Below are 14,416 nucleotides of genomic sequence, written 5' to 3'. Positions count from 1 at the left end.
ATTCATAAAACACAGGGTTCTATTCATAGAACACAGGGTTCCATTTATAGAACACTGGGTTCTATTCATAGACCACAAGGTTTTATTCATAGAACACATGGTTATATTTATAGATCACGGGTGGTTTTCATTCAGAGAACACATAATTTTATTCATAAAACACAGGGTTCTATTCATAGAACACAGGGTTCCATTTATAGAACACAGGGTTCTATTCATAGAACACAAGGTTTTATTCATAGAACACATGGCTATATTTATAGATCACGGGTGGTTTCCATTCAGAGAACACATGGTTTCATTCATAAAACACAGGGTTCTATTTATAGAACACAGGGTTCCATTCATAGAACACAGGGTTCTATTAATAGAACACAAGGTTTTATTCATAAAACACATGGTTATATTTATAGATCACGGGTGGTTTCCATTCAGAGAACACATGGTTTCATTCATAAAACACAGGGTTCTATTCATAGAACACAGGGTTCCATTCATAGAACACAGGGTTCTATTAATAGAACACAAGGTTTTATTCATAAAACACATGGTTATATTTATAGATCACGGGTGGTTTCCATTCAGAGAACACATCATTTCATTCATAAAACACAGGGTTCTATTCATAGAACACAGGGTTCCATTTATAGAACACAGGGTTCTATTCATAGAACACAAGGTTTTATTCATAAAACACATGGTTATATTTATAGATCACGGGTGGTTTTCATTCAGAGAACACATAATTTTATTCATAAAACACAGGGTTCTATTCATAGAACACAGGGTTCCATTTATAGAACACAGGGTTCTATTCATAGAACACAAGGTTTTATTCATAGAACACATGGCTATATTTATAGATCACGGGTGGTTTCCATTCAGAGAACACATGGTTTCATTCATAAAACACAGGGTTCTATTTATAGAACACAGGGTTCCATTCATAGAACACAGGGTTCTATTAATAGAACACAAGGTTTTATTCATAAAACACATGGTTATATTTATAGATCACGGGTGGTTTCCATTCAGAGAACACATGGTTTCATTCATAAAACACAGGGTTCTATTCATAGAACACAGGGTTCCATTTATAGAACACAGGGTTCCATTCATAGAACACAGGGTTCTATTAATAGAACACAAGGTTTTATTCATAAAACACATGGTTATATTTATAGATCACGGGTGGTTTCCAGTCAGAGAACACATGGTTTCATTCATAAAACACAGGGTTCTATTCATAGAACACAGGGTTCCATTCATAGAACACAGGGTTCTATTAATAGAACACAAGGTTGTATTCATAAAACACATGGTTATATTTATAGATCACGGGTGGTTTCCATTCAGAGAACACATAATTTCATTCATAAAACACAGGGTTCCATTTATAGAACACAGGGTTCCATTTATAGAACACAGGGTTCTATTCATAGAACACAAGGTTTTATTCATAGAACACATGGCTATATTTATAGATCACGGGTGGTTTCCATTCAGAGAACACATGGTTTCATTCATAAAACACAGGGTTCTATTTATAGAACACAGGGTTCCATTCATAGAACACAGGGTTCTATTAATAGAACACAAGGTTTTATTCATAAAACACATGGTTATATTTATAGATCACGGGTGGTTTCCATTCAGAGAACACATGGTTTCATTCATAAAACACAGGGTTCTATTCATAGAACACAGGGTTCCATTCATAGAACACAGGGTTCTATTAATAGAACACAAGGTTTTATTCATAAAACACATGGTTATATTTATAGATCACGGGTGGTTTCCATTCAGAGAACACATAATTTTATTCATAAAACACAGGGTTCTATTCATAGAACACAGGGTTCCATTTATAGAACACAGGGTTCTATTCATAGAACTCAAGGTTTTATTCATAGAACAGATGGTTATATTTATAGATCACGGGTGGTTTCCATTCAGAGAACACATAATTGCATTCATAAAACACAGGGTTCTATTCATAGAACACAGGGTTCCATTTATAGAACACAGGGTTCTATTCATAGAACACAAGGTTTTATTCATAGAACACATGGCTATATTTATAGATCACGGGTGGTTTCCATTCAGAGAACACATGGTTTCATTCATAAAACACAGGGTTCTATTTATAGAACACAGGGTTCCATTCATAGAACACAGGGTTCTATTAATAGAACACAAGGTTTTATTCATAAAACACATGGTTATATTTATAGATCACGGGTGGTTTCCATTCAGAGAACACATGGTTTCATTCATAAAACACAGGGTTCTATTCATAGAACACAGGGTTCCATTCATAGAACACAGGGTTCTATTAAGAGAACACAAGGTTTTATTCATAGAACACATGGCTATATTTATAGATCACGGGTGGTTTCCATTCAGAGAACACATGGTTTCATTCATAAAACACAGGGTTCTATTTGTAGAACACAGGGTTCCATTCATAGAACACAGGGTTCTATTAAGAGAACACAAGGTTTTATTCATAGAACACATGGCTATATTTATAGATCACGGGTGGTTTTCATTCAGAGAACACATAATTTTATTCATAAAACACAGGGTTCTATTCATAGAACACAGGGTTCCATTTATAGAACACTGGGTTCTATTCATAGACCACAAGGTTTTATTCATAGAACACATGGTTATATTTATAGATCACGGGTGGTTTTCATTCAGAGAACACATAATTTTATTCATAAAACACAGGGTTCTATTCATAGAACACAGGGTTCCATTTATAGAACACAGGGTTCTATTCATAGAACACAAGGTTTTATTCATAGAACACATGGCTATATTTATAGATCACGGGTGGTTTCCATTCAGAGAACACATGGTTTCATTCATAAAACACAGGGTTCTATTTATAGAACACAGGGTTCCATTCATAGAACACAGGGTTCTATTAATAGAACACAAGGTTTTATTCATAAAACACATGGTTATATTTATAGATCACGGGTGGTTTCCATTCAGAGAACACATGGTTTCATTCATAAAACACAGGGTTCTATTCATAGAACACAGGGTTCCATTCATAGAACACAGGGTTCTATTAATAGAACACAAGGTTTTATTCATAAAACACATGGTTATATTTATAGATCACGGGTGGTTTCCATTCAGAGAACACATCATTTCATTCATAAAACACAGGGTTCTATTCATAGAACACAGGGTTCCATTTATAGAACACAGGGTTCTATTCATAGAACACAAGGTTTTATTCATAAAACACATGGTTATATTTATAGATCACGGGTGGTTTTCATTCAGAGAACACATAATTTTATTCATAAAACACAGGGTTCTATTCATAGAACACAGGGTTCCATTTATAGAACACAGGGTTCTATTCATAGAACACAAGGTTTTATTCATAGAACACATGGCTATATTTATAGATCACGGGTGGTTTCCATTCAGAGAACACATGGTTTCATTCATAAAACACAGGGTTCTATTTATAGAACACAGGGTTCCATTCATAGAACACAGGGTTCTATTAATAGAACACAAGGTTTTATTCATAAAACACATGGTTATATTTATAGATCACGGGTGGTTTCCATTCAGAGAACACATGGTTTCATTCATAAAACACAGGGTTCTATTCATAGAACACAGGGTTCCATTTATAGAACACAGGGTTCTATTCATAGAACTCAAGGTTTTATTCATAGAACAAATGGTTATATTTATAGATCACGGGTGGTTTCCATTCAGAGAACACATAATTGCATTCATTAAACAAAGGGTTATTCATAGAACACAGGGTTCCATTTATAGAACACAGGGTTCTATTCATAGAAAACAAGGTTTTATTCATAGAACACATGGCTATATTTATAGATCACGGGTTGTTTCCATTCAGAGAACACATAATTGCATTCATAAAACACAGGGTTCTATTCATAGAACACAGGGTCCCATTTATAGAACACAGGGTTCTATTCATAGAACACAAGGTTTTATTCATAGAACACATGGTTATATTTATAGATCACGGGTGGTTTCCATTCAGAGAACACATGGTTTCATTCATAAAACACAGGGTTCTATTTATAGAACACAGGGTTCCATTCATAGAACACAGGGTTCTATTAATAAAACACAAGGTTTTATTCATAAAACACATGGTTATATTTATAGATCACGGGTGGTTTCCATTCAGAGAACACATGGTTTCATTCATAAATCACAGGGTTCTATTCATAGAACACAGGGTTCCATTCATAGAACACAGGGTTCTATTAATAGAACACAAGGTTTTATTCATAAAACACATGGTTATATTTATAGATCACGGGTGGTTTCCAGTCAGAGAACACATGGTTTCATTCATAAAACACAGGGTTCTATTCATAGAACACAGGGTTCCATTCATAGAACACAGGGTTCTATTAATAGAACACAAGGTTGTATTCATAAAACACATGGTTATATTTATAGATCACGGGTGGTTTCCATTCAGAGAACACATAATTTCATTCATAAAACACAGGGTTCTATTCATAGAACACAGGGTTCCATTTATAGAACACAGGGTTCTATTCATAGAACACAAGGTTTTATTCATAGAACACATGGTTATATTTATAGATCACGGGTGGTTTCCATTCAGAGAACACATGGTTTCATTCATAAAACACAGGGTTCTATTTATAGAACACAGGGTTCCATTCATAGAACACAGGGTTCTATTAATAAAACACAAGGTTTTATTCATAAAACACATGGTTATATTTATAGATCACGGGTGGTTTCCATTCAGAGAACACATGGTTTCATTCATAAATCACAGGGTTCTATTCATAGAACACAGGGTTCCATTCATAGAACACAGGGTTCTATTAATAGAACACAAGGTTTTATTCATAAAACACATGGTTATATTTATAGATCACGGGTGGTTTCCATTCAGAGAACACATGATTTCATTCATAAAACACAGGGTTCTATTTATAGAACACAGGGTTCCATTCATAGAACACAGGGTTCTATTAATAGAACACAAGGTTTTATTCATAAAACACATGGTTATATTTATAGATCATGGGTGGTTTCCATTCAGAGAACACATCATTTCATTCATAAAACACAGGGTTCTATTCATAGAACACAGGGTTCCATTTATAGAACACTGGGTTCTATTCATAGACCACAAGGTTTTATTCATAGAACACATGGTTATATTTATAGATCACGGGTGGTTTCCATTCAGAGAACACATAATTTTATTCATAAAACACAGGGTTCTATTCATAGAACACAGGGTTCCATTTATAGTACACAGGGTTCTATTCATAGAACTCAAGGTTTTATTCATAGAACAAATGGTTATATGTATAGATCACGGGTGGTTTCCATTCAGAGAACACATAATTGCATTCATTAAACAAAGGGTTATTCATAGAACACAGGGTTCCATTTATAGAACACAGGGTTCTATTCATAGAAAACAAGGTTTTATTCATAGAACACATGGCTATATTTATAGATCACGGGTGGTTTCCATTCAGAGAACACATAATTGCATTCATAAAACACAGGGTTCTATTCATAGAACACAGGGTTCCATTTATAGAACACAGGGTTCTATTCATAGAACACAAGGTTTTATTCATAGAACACATGGTTATATTTATAGATCACGGGTGGTTTCCATTCAGAGAACACATGGTTTCATTCATAAAACACAGGGTTCTATTTATAGAACACAGGGTTCCATTCATAGAACACAGGGTTCTATTAATAAAACACAAGGTTTTATTCATAAAACACATGGTTATATTTATAGATCACGGGTGGTTTCCATTCAGAGAACACATGGTTTCATTCATAAAACACAGGGTTCTATTCATAGAACACAGGGTTCCATTCATAGAACACAGGGTTCTATTAAGAGAACACAAGGTTTTATTCATAGAACACATGGCTATATTTATAGATCACGGGTGGTTTCCATTCAGAGAACACATGGTTTCATTCATAAAACACAGGGTTCTATTTATAGAACACAGGGTTCCATTCATAGAACACAGGGTTCTATTAATAGAACACAAGGTTTTATTCATAAAACACATGGTTATATTTATAGATCACGGGTGGTTTCCATTCAGAGAACACATGGTTTCATTCATAAAAGACAGGGTTCTATTCATAGAACACAGGATTCCATTCATAGAACACAGGGTTCTATTAATAGAACACAAGGTTGTATTCATAAAACACATGGTTATATTTATAGATCACGGGTGGTTTCCATTCAGAGAACACATCATTTCATTCATAAAACACAGGGTTCTATTCATAGAACACAGGGTTCCATTTATAGAACACAGGGTTCTATTCATAGAACACAAGGTTTTATTCATAAAACACATGGTTATATTTATAGATCACGGGTGGTTTCCATTCAGAGAACACATGGTTTCATTCATAAAACACAGGGTTCTATTTATAGAACACAGGGTTCCATTCATAGAACACAGGGTTCTATTAATAGAACACAAGGTTTTATTCATAAAACACATGGTTATATTTATAGATCACGGGTGGTTTCCATTCAGAGAACACATCATTTCATTCATAAAACACAGGGTTCTATTCATAGAACACAGGGTTCCATTTATAGAACACTGGGTTCTATTCATAGACCACAAGGTTTTATTCATAGAACACATGGTTATATTTATAGATCACGGGTGGTTTTCATTCAGAGAACACATAATTTTATTCATAAAACACAGGGTTCTATTCATAGAACACAGGGTTCCATTTATAGAACACAGGGTTCTATTCATAGAACACAGGGTTCCATTTATAGAACACTGGGTTCTATTCATAGACCACAAGGTTTTATTCATAGAACACATGGCTATATTTATAGATCACGGGTGGTTTCCATTCAGAGAACACATGGTTTCATTGATAAAACACAGGGTTCTATTTATAGAACACAGGGTTCCATTCATAGAACACAGGGTTCTATTAATAGAACACAAGGTTTTATTCATAAAACACATGGTTATATTTATAGATCACGGGTGGTTTCCATTCAGAGAACACATGGTTTCATTCATAAAACACAGGGTTCTATTCATAGAACACAGGGTTCCATTCATAGAACACAGGGTTCTATTAAGAGAACACAAGGTTTTATTCATAAAACACATGGTTATATTTATAGATCACGGGTGGTTTCCATTCAGGGAACACATCATTTCATTCATAAAACACAGGGTTCTATTCATAGAACACAGGGTTCCATTTATAGAACACTGGGTTCTATTCATAGAACACAAGGTTTTATTCATAGAACACATGGTTATATTTATAGATCACGGGTGGTTTCCATTCAGAGAACACATAATTTCATTCATAAAACACAGGGTTCTATTCATAGAACACAGGGATCCATTTATAGAACACAGGGTTCTATTTATAGAACACAAGGTTTTATTCATAGAACACATGGTTATATTTATAGATCACGGGTGGTTTCCATTCAGAGAACACATAATTTTATTCATAAAACACAGGGTTCTATTCATAGAACACAGGGTTCCATTTATAGAACACAGGGTTCTATTCATAGAACTCAAGGTTTTATTCATAGAACAGATGGTTATATTTATAGATCACGGGTGGTTTCCATTCAGAGAACACATAATTGCATTCATAAAACACAGGGTTCTATTCATAGAACACAGGGTTCCATTTATAGAACACAGGGTTCTATTCATAGAACACAAGGTTTTATTCATAGAACACATGGTTATATTTATAGATCACGGGTGGTTTCCATTCAGAGAACACATGGTTTCATTCATAAAACACAGGGTTCTATTTATAGAACACAGGGTTCCATTCATAGAACACAGGGTTCTATTAATAGAACACAAGGTTTTATTCATAAAACACATGGTTATATTTATAGATCACGGGTGGTTTCCATTCAGAGAACACATGGTTTCATTCATAAAACACAGGGTTCTATTCATAGAACACAGGGTTCCATTCATAGAACACAGGGTTCTATTAATAGAACACAAGGTTGTATTCATAAAACACATAGTTATATTTTTAGATCACGGGTGGTTTCCATTCAGAGAACACATCATTTCATTCATAAAACACAGGGTTCTATTCATAGAACACAGGGTTCCATTTATAGAACACTGGGTTCTATTCATAGACCACAAGGTTTTATTCATAGAACACATGGTTATATTTATAGATCACGGGTGGTTTCCATTCAGAGAAGACATAATTTTATTCATAAAACACAGGGTTCAATTCATAGAACACAGGGTTCCATTTATAGAACACAGGGTTCTATTCAAAGAACTCAAGGTTTTATTCATAGAACAGATGGTTATATTTATAGATCACGGGTGGTTTCCATTCAGAGAACACATAATTGCATTCATAAAACACAGGGTTCTATTTATAGAACACAGGGTTCCATTCATAGAACACAGGGTTCTATTAATAAAACACAAGGTTTTATTCATAAAACACATGGTTATATTTATAGATCACGGGTGGTTTCCATTCAGAGAACACATGGTTTCATTCATAAAACACAGGGTTCAAGTCATAGAACACAGGGTTCCATTTATAGAACACAGGGTTCTATTCATAGAAAACAAGGTTTTATTCATAGAACACATGGCTATATTTATAGATCACGGGTGGTTTCCATTCAGAGAACACATGGTTTCATTCATAAAACACAGGGTTCTATTTATAGAACACAGGGTTCCATTCATAGAACACAGGGTTCTATTAATAAAACACAAGGTTTTATTCATAAAACACATGGTTATATTTATAGATCACGGGTGGTTTCCATTCAGAGAACACATGGTTTCATTCATAAAACACAGGGTTCTATTCATAGAACACAGGGTTCCATTCATAGAACACAGGGTTCTATTAATAGAACACAAGGTTTTATTCATAAAACACATGGTTATATTTATAGATCACGGGTGGTTTCCATTCAGAGAACACATGATTTCATTCATAAAACACAGGGTTTTATTTATAGAACACAGGGTTCCATTCATAGAACACAGGGTTCTATTAATAGAACACAAGGTTTTATTCATAAAACACATGGTTATATTTATAGATCACGGGTGGTTTCCAGTCAGAGAACACATGGTTTCATTCATAAAACACAGGGTTCTATTCATAGAACACAGGGTTCAATTTATAGAACACAGGGTTCTATTCATAGAACTCAAGGTTTTATTCATAGAACAGATGGTTATATTTATAGATCACGGGTGGTTTCCATTCAGAGAACACATAATTGCATTCATAAAACACAGGGTTCTATTCATAGAACACAGGGTTCCATTTATAGAACACAGGGTTCTATTCATAGAACACAAGGTTTTATTCATAGAACACATGGCTATATTTATAGATCACGGGTGGTTTCCATTCAGAGAACACATGGTTTCATTCATAAAACACAGGGTTCTATTTATAGAACACAGGGTTCCATTCATAGAACACAGGGTTCTATTAATAGAACACAAGGTTTTATTCATAAAACACATGGTTATATTTATAGATCACGGGTGGTTTCCATTCAGAGAACACATGGTTTCATTCATAAAACACAGGGTTCTATTCATAGAACACAGGGTTCCATTCATAGAACACAGGGTTCTATTAATAGAACACAAGGTTGTATTCATAAAACACATGGTTATATTTATAGATCACGGGTGGTTTCCATTCAGAGAACACATCATTTCATTCATAAAACACAGGGTTCTATTCATAGAACACAGGGTTCCATTTATAGAACACTGGGTTCTATTCATAGACCACAAGGTTTTATTCATAGAACACATGGTTATATTTATAGATCACGGGTGGTTTCCATTCAGAGAACACATAATTTTATTCATAAAACACAGGGTTCAATTCATAGAACACAGGGTTCCATTTATAGAACACAGGGTTCTATTCATAGAACTCAAGGTTTTATTCATAGAACAGATGGTTATATTTATAGATCACGGGTGGTTTCCATTCAGAGAACACATAATTGCATTCATAAAACACAGGGTTCTATTCATAGAACACAGGGTTCCATTTATAGAACACAGGGTTCTATTCATAGAACACAAGGTTTTATTCATAGAACACATGGCTATATTTATAGATCACGGGTGGTTTCCATTCAGAGAACACATGGTTTCATTCATAAAACACAGGGTTCTATTTATAGAACACAGGGTTCCATTCATAGAACACAGGGTTCTATTAATAGAACACAAGGTTTTATTCATAAAACACATGGTTATATTTATAGATCACGGGTGGTTTCCATTCAGAGAACACATGGTTTCATTCATAAAACACAGGGTTCTATTCATAGAACACAGGGTTCCATTCATAGAACACAGGGTTCTATTAATAGAACACAAGGTTGTATTCATAAAACACATGGTTATATTTATAGATCACGGGTGGTTTCCATTCAGAGAACACATCATTTCATTTATAAAACACAGGGTTCTATTCATAGAACACAGGGTTCAATTTATAGAACACTGGGTTCTATTCATAGACCACAAGGTTTTATTCATAGAACACATGGTTATATTTATAGATCACGGGTGGTTTCCATTCAGAGAACACATGATTTCATTCATAAAACACAGGGTTCTATTTATAGAACACAGGGTTCCATTCATAGAACACAGGGTTCTATTAATAGAACACAAGGTTTTATTCATAAAACACATGGTTATATTTATAGATCACGGGTGGTTTCCAGTCAGAGAACACATGGTTTCATTCATAAAACACAGGGTTCTATTCATAGAACACAGGGTTCCATTCATAGAACACAGGGTTCTATTAATAGAACACAAGGTTGTATTCATAAAACACATGGTTATATTTATAGATCACGGGTGGTTTCCATTCAGAGAACACATAATTTCATTCATAAAACACAGAGTTCTATTCATAGAACACAGGGTTCCATTTATAGAACACAGGGTTCTATTCATAGAACACAAGGTTTTATTCATAGAACACATGGTTATATTTATAGATCACGGGTGGTTTCCATTCAGAAAACGCATAATTTTATTCATAAAACACAGGGTTCTATTCATAGAACACAGGGTTCCATTTATAGAACACAGGGTTCTATTCATAGAACTCAAGGTTTTATTCATAGAACAGATGGTTATATTTATAGATCACGGGTGGTTTCCATTCAGAGAACACATCATTTCATTCATAAAACACAGGGTTCTATTCATAGAACACAGGGTTCCATTTATAGAACACTGGGTTCTATTCATAGACCACAAGGTTTTATTCATAGAACACATGGTTATATTTATAGATCACGGGTGGTTTTCATTCAGAGAACACATAATTTTATTCATAAAACACAGGGTTCTATTCATAGAACACAGGGTTCCATTTATAGAACACAGGGTTCTATTCATAGAACTCAAGGTTTTATTCATAGAACAGATGGTTATATTTATAGATCACGGGTGGTTTCCATTCAGAGAACACATAATTTTATTCATAAAACACAGGGTTCTATTCATAGAACACAGGGTTCCAATTATAGAACACAGGGTTCTATTCATAGAACTCAAGGTTTTATTCATAGAACAGATGGTTATATTTATAGATCACGGGTGGTTTCCATTCAGAGAACACATGGTTTCATTCATAAAACACAGGGTTCTATTTATAGAACACAGGGTTCCATTCATAGAACACAGGGTTCTATTAATAGAACACAAGGTTTTATTCATAAAACACATGGTTATATTTATAGATCACGGGTGGTTTCCATTCAGAGAACACATGGTTTCATTCATAAAACACAGGGTTCTATTCATAGAACACAGGGTTCCATTCATAGAACACAGGGTTCTATTAATAGAACACAAGGTTGTATTCATAAAACACATGGTTATATTTATAGATCACGGGTGGTTTCCATTCAGAGAACACATCATTTCATTCATAAAACACAGGGTTCTATTCATAGAACACAGGGTTCCATTTATAGAACACTGGGTTCTATTCATAGACCACAAGGTTTTATTCATAGAACACATGGTTATATTTATAGATCACGGGTGGTTTCCATTCAGAGAACACATAATTGTATTCATAAAACACAGGGTTCAATTCATAGAACACAGGGTTCCATTTATAGAACACAGGGTTCTATTCATAGAACTCAAGGTTTTATTCATAGAACAGATGGTTATATTTATAGATCACGGGTGGTTTCCATTCAGAGAACACATAATTGCATTCATAAAACACAGGGTTCTATTCATAGAACACAGGGTTCCATTTATAGAACACTGGGTTATATTCATAGACCACAAGGTTTTATTCATAAAACACATGGTTATATTTATAGATCACGGGTGGTTTCCATTCAGAGAACACATCTTTTCATTCATAAAACACAGGGTTCTATTAATAGAACACAGGGTTCCATTTATAGAACACAGGGTTCTATTCATAGAACACAAGGTTTTATTCATAGAACACATGGCTATATTTATAGATCACGGGTGGTTTCCATTCAGAGAACACATGGTTTCATTCATAAAACACAGGGTTCTATTTATAGAACACAGGGTTCCATTCATAGAACACAGGGTTCTATTAATAGAACACAAGGTTTTATTCATAAAACACATGGTTATATTTATAGATCACGGGTGGTTTCCCTTCAGAGAACACATGGTTTCATTCATAAAACACAGGGTTCTATTCATAGAACACAGGGTTCCATTCATAGAACACAGGGTTCTATTAATAGAACACAAGGTTGTATTCATAAAACACATGGTTATATTTATAGATCACGGGTGGTTTCCATTCAGAGAACACATCATTTCATTCATAAAACACAGGGTTCTATTCATAGAACACAGGGTTCAATTTATAGAACACTGGGTTCTATTCATAGACCACAAGGTTTTATTCATAGAACACATGGTTATATTTATAGATCACGGGTGGTTTCCATTCAGAGAACACATGATTTCATTCATAAAACACAGGGTTCTATTTATAGAACACAGGGTTCCATTCATAGAACACAGGGTTCTATTAATAGAACACAAGGTTTTATTCATAAAACACATGGTTATATTTATAGATCACGGGTGGTTTCCAGTCAGAGAACACATGGTTTCATTCATAAAACACAGGGTTCTATTCATAGAACACAGGGTTCCATTCATAGAACACAGGGTTCTATTAATAGAACACAAGGTTGTATTCATAAAACACATGGTTATATTTATAGATCACGGGTGGTTTCCATTCAGAGAACACATAATTTCATTCATAAAACACAGGGTTCTATTCATAGAACACAGGGTTCCATTTATAGAACACAGGGTTCTATTCATAGAACACAAGGTTTTATTCATAGAACACATGGTTATATTTATAGATCACGGGTGGTTTCCATTCAGAAAACGCATAATTTTATTCATAAAACACAGGGTTCTATTCATAGAACACAGGGTTCCATTTATAGAACACAGGGTTCTATTCATAGAACTCAAGGTTTTATTCATAGAACAGATGGTTATATTTATAGATCACGGGTGGTTTCCATTCAGAGAACACATCATTTCATTCATAAAACACAGGGTTCTATTCATAGAACACAGGGTTCCATTTATAGAACACTGGGTTCTATTCATAGACCACAAGGTTTTATTCATAGAACACATGGTTATATTTATAGATCACGGGTGGTTTTCATTCAGAGAACACATAATTTTATTCATAAAACACAGGGTTCTATTCATAGAACACAGGGTTCCATTTATAGAACACAGGGTTCTATTCATAGAACTCAAGGTTTTATTCATAGAACAGATGGTTATATTTATAGATCACGGGTGGTTTCCATTCAGAGAACACATGGTTTCATTCATAAAACACAGGGTTCTATTTATAGAACACAGGGTTCCATTCATAGAACACAGGGTTCTATTAATAGAACACAAGGTTTTATTCATAAAACACATGGTTATATTTATAGATCACGGGTGGTTTCCATTCAGAGAACACATGGTTTCATTCATAAAACACAGGGTTCTATTCATAGAACACAGGGTTCCATTCATAGAACACAGGGTTCTATTAATAGAACACAAGGTTGTATTCATAAAACACATGGTTATATTTATAGATCACGGGTGGTTTCCATTCAGAGAACACATCATTTCATTCATAAAACACAGGGTTCTATTCATAGAACACAGGGTTCCATTTATAGAACACTGGGTTCTATTCATAGACCACAAGGTTTTATTCATAGAACACATGGTTATAT

Source organism: Crinia signifera, chromosome 1, assembly GCF_055691185.1.
Source record: "Crinia signifera chromosome 1, ASM5569118v1, whole genome shotgun sequence".
Taxonomy (NCBI): domain Eukaryota; kingdom Metazoa; phylum Chordata; class Amphibia; order Anura; family Myobatrachidae; genus Crinia; species Crinia signifera.
The sequence above is the reverse complement of the archived record's forward strand: the minus strand, read 5'-3'. Positions refer to the sequence as shown.